At 33.5% G+C, this 4,720-nt stretch overlaps 1 pseudogene; it reads right to left on the bottom strand.

The window, feature by feature from the left end:
• Positions 1-776: 776 nt before the first annotated feature.
• Positions 777-2,517, bottom strand: LOC133822853 (mulatexin-like; annotated as a pseudogene).
• Between the last annotated feature and the right edge of the window lie 2,203 nt (positions 2,518-4,720).

Genomic DNA, 4,720 nt, shown 5'->3' with positions numbered 1-4,720 from the left:
CAAAAAAATAATAATAATAAAGAACATCGGGATTTATAGATGTTTGGCCCCAAGAACTGGTAATGACCTACTTCCTCTTAGTTTTATATTAATTTTGAAAGTTTACACAAGATCACAAAGGATTACAAGTTAATTTCTATGTGTAAAAGACAATATAATAAGGTAGAATCGCTGCTAGGTATAAAAATAGGTTGTCCGGTATATTTCTAAATACTGGTCGGCAGGATAGTTCAAGAACTCCTCCACTGTGGTGGAGGGTTTGTATTTATACCGATACAATGGCCCAGGGATTGTGCCCGGGGTTGTGCCCGAGCATAACAGAGTGTGGTAATAAAATAAAACTTTAGTAGTATCAGATTGAAATCATTAATGAAAGAGGATGGAAGATATATACGTGTGAAGATTATCAATTTATTCCTTCCATTTTTTTTCTAGGATTCTTTTGTTTCAATTCTAATTATAATTTCCTGTTTTTAATGTTGCTACTGACAACTCTTCAGTACTCATTTGTTTGGAAACATCTTGATATTGTATAAGGACCCCATGAGACTACTCTTTCGTACGTTTCTTAATAATTGAAGTGTTTTCTATTTGCTCCTAATTAATTTTTAGAGTACGGTCCCTTTAAAAGAGGTATTATATTCCTTTTCTTTTCAACAATAGCCGCCTCATGCATGAATGATATTTCATTCTAAACAAAATAGAATATATATATATATATATATATATATAAATTTATTGATAGATAGTTTGTGTAGCTCATTTAAAGGTAAGTAGAAAGTTTGTGTAGCTCATTTATTTCTTCACACACACATATATATATATATATTATATACGTTAGAGTTAGAACTCAATACTAGGCTAGCTAACTAACATTGGTCCACTGGCACAAATACACATAGTGCAAGGTTACATATATTGGCTTATTCGTAGATGAAAAGGGAGAACTAGAAATGATAATTACGCCATTTATTTTTCTTCAGCGACTATTATTATTAAGCTACACGTTTTGTCCTCATATTATCATATCAGCTTTCCATAACTCACTCCTAACATGTCACAATACCTCTTGTAGTATCCAACGCTAGTAGAAACTCTACTATTTTCTTCGAGTTTATTTTCTTCTACTTGAGAATTACCATTGACTATTTTATCGATCACAGTGTAGCTTGAGATTTGACTGTTAGCATTGATCAAAATATCATGGCAGGAAGGCTTACTATCATGCTTAGTCATCCAAAACCACAAGGCTGTCTTGAATGATACAACTGGGTCTGTGGCTACCAAATCAGGATTTTTGATCAAATCTACTCCAATAGCCTTACCAGCAAGCCCATAGTTGTAGTTGCTAAGACATAAACAAACATAAAAATGTCAAATTTATGAAATTCAACTACAATAGAATCATTTACAAAATGAGCACCACACATTAATATAAATAAGCTTCACTAAATATATCAATAAATCATGCCCTAGATTATATTAATTTAATTATTTATCCTCTTGAAACAAATGTATTCATTATAAAATAAAAAGTAATTGTGTATTAATAAAGCAATATATATCAAAGTATGATGTTTGACTAAATTATTTATGATTTTGACCACCTCTAAAAGAAAGGTAAATATTATTTAGCTAGCATCATCAATAAGTGTATTTTTTTCTTTCCTTTTTCATAAAAAAATAATAGTTAAAGTTTTAAATTAATTAATAGTGAGATATTACTCACTGAGTGAGTTGGATGGGTCCCCTGCTATAAAATATTTTTTGCCTGAAGCACAAGGCCACTGAGAGGATGTGCAATAATCATTGTCAGCGGTAGTGTGAGCAGTCTCATTGATATTACAATGTCCCCATGCATGTGGATCACTAAAATCATAGCCGCCTGTACAAACAAAGCATATGAATCATATTAGCAAGTATTAATTTGGCAACTCAGAAAAGAACCCATAAGATAATTTATGTAAGTTAATTAATAGTAGCTGGCTAGTGTGTGTGTGTATATATATATATTACCTGTGGTTAGATGAGATGTTTGAGCAAAGAAAGCAGCAAGCTCCCTCTTACGAGTTGAAACATCTCCAGTAGTAGCAAAACCAGGAAAGGATTGTGCAGCAGTGATGAAAGCGTCGTAACTATAGAAGCCCTGGCTTTGGCAATCACTTGTATGCTTAAACATATTGCTGTAAAGTGATTTGCTGATAAATTTGGTTATAGCATTATCACGAAGAGGGAGAACACCAGTTAGTGCAGCGAACTGGAAACGACACTGGTATCGGCAGTTTCCGCGGCCGCAGTAATCATTGCCGTCACCGCAATAGTTATGGATACTGCAACACCTTCTACCATCACATGGAGGATTGTTATAACTAGGTCCACATCTGTGATCAGCTCTTTCGTCTGCATAAACGATTCCAAGGCATAGTATAGCCGGCCATAATATGATCATAATGCTGCTCAAGTACTTCATTTTTCTTTTCTTTGTTAGATAAGATTTTTTGTTTGAGTAGTAGTAGTAGTAGTGTGTGCTTCATGGAAGAGGTTTGATGGCTATTTATGGGTGAGCTCTAGTGGGTATTTGTGTTATTTTTGCAATCAACATGTTGTATTTTAGTCATTGTTCCATTAAAAAAATTGACTAGTGATCTTATTGAATTTAAAAGTCTAATTGTTTTTTAACAACACATTTTTCTTATTTAAAAAATGCTTATCTAAAAATTTTCATTAACTTAGGTGTTGTTTGGTAACCCTTAAAAAAATAGTTTTTTTATTTAATCAATTAAAAATTTTACAATCAAACATAAAATGTGTTTGATAACTGTATTTTTATTTATTATTTTTTTAAATTTTAATTAAAATGTGTTAAATTTTGAAAATAGAATTTTTTCACTTTCAAAATTTTTTTAAATAGTTTTTTATTTTTTTATTTGTTTTCCTTCTTCAAATCAACTCCTCATATTGTTAAATAAAAATTATCAAACATGTTTATTATTTTTTATTTTTAAAAACAAACAAACATAAATAGCTACCAAACATATTTTTATTTTTTTAAAATAAAGAAACAAAAATAAAATAATATTTTCATTTTTGTGTTTAAAAAATTCAAAAATAAAAATTTTACCAAGGGGGTCCTTTATTTTTTCATTAATATTATTTTTGTTTTAGTTTTAAAAATATAAAATATAATAAAATTGATTTATTATGTAAAAGACAGCAAGTAGAGAAAAAACATATACCACCACTTGCATAATCACAACGAGAAAGTTTAAGGATGTTCAACATCGGCTCACACTGTAAAACCTGAAGAATTTTCAGGTTGAAAAGTCAAATTTTAATTATATTCAGTTTTTTTCTTTTCTTTTTCTTTCTCTCTCCCCCACACTCTTCTCCTCCTCTTCTTCTTCTTCTTCTCTCGGCAAACCATGCCAAGGCACTAGACCCAACCACCATCGGCCACCATTTTTGACGCACTGTAGCTCATTGACTTCGCCTTGCTCCGGCGACCTCAACTGCCAAGCGGCACCGCCCAACTCGCCGTCAATCGCTCGGAATCGCCAGTCAAAGTTTTGGTCCATCAACTTTGACTGTGTTTTTCGACCAACCCCGACCACCTCTTGACGAGTGGTTGATACCCTTGGAACCAGCGTGGAGAGACGAACAAACCCCACTAAGTCATTTCGGTCAACTCGTCGTTTTTCTCCAGCAAGATTTTGGGTATCTCCGCCCTTTGGAAGCGTTTTCCGGCGACACCGGAGATCATTTGGGCGAAGGAGCTGTACTTTTATGATGTAATCATCAAGAGGATCGTTTTGATATATGTCATGAATATATTCGTCGACGTTTCCGGTACCGCCACCAACCGCTATAGTGCACCGCTTGGGTTAGGTTCCAGAACTTGAAATTTTAAATATGATCATATTATATGTCATTGGACACGATTTTGAATAAGGAATGCTATGATGATAATCGTTTGATCATTTGGTGCACGTAGGAAGAACGTGATATAAAAATTTGACTAAATCACTCTAAGATCATCGTTAAGCTTAGGAGCGTCGCTTTAGGCTCGGATTAAATTATAAGGAGGTATCTAAAGAGGTAGGGACTCAACTTGACCATTGGACTTATTTTACTCGTATTGAATTGCATTAAACATATTCTAATTTTGATATTTATAAAATGTTTGAAAAATTGAAAACTTAATCTGCATGTTTTCTGATCTTTCTGAGGGCACTGCGTACCAAATATATTTTTGTTCACTTATTTATGCAGATTATGATTTTTGGGTTTTATTCAAATGCAACTGTTATGCTGCCCAATTTTCTAAAATATAAAGGGAATATGTTTCTTTCTTTTCATATTTACCTGCATTTGGTTATACCGATGAGAGCCAAAGTGATCATGATTGGTGCACGTTGTTGTTTCACGACCTAGTCTCTGTGTCATCATACGTAGATCAGGTGTCCACTCACCTGTAGGTGTAAATAACTAGCATCTGTATACTGGAAGTGTTCTGAGCCTCCCCCTTGTGGTGGTTATCAGGTCCGGCTACCCGGTTTAGGATGTCGGATTTTCTATGGTGGGTAACGGGAACTAGGGATCTAGTGGACGGTGTGATGTGCACTTGTAGCTATGCTCTTATGATTATTTGTGGTTTCTCTATTTTGGTTTATACATGATGATGTATGTTTTGTTTTCAAAGCTAACCATGCAGGGGTTGCAT

This window comes from Humulus lupulus, chromosome 3 (assembly GCF_963169125.1).
Source record: "Humulus lupulus chromosome 3, drHumLupu1.1, whole genome shotgun sequence".
NCBI classification, from domain to species: Eukaryota; Viridiplantae; Streptophyta; class Magnoliopsida; order Rosales; family Cannabaceae; genus Humulus; species Humulus lupulus.
This window is presented reverse-complemented; position numbering and strand designations above follow the sequence as displayed.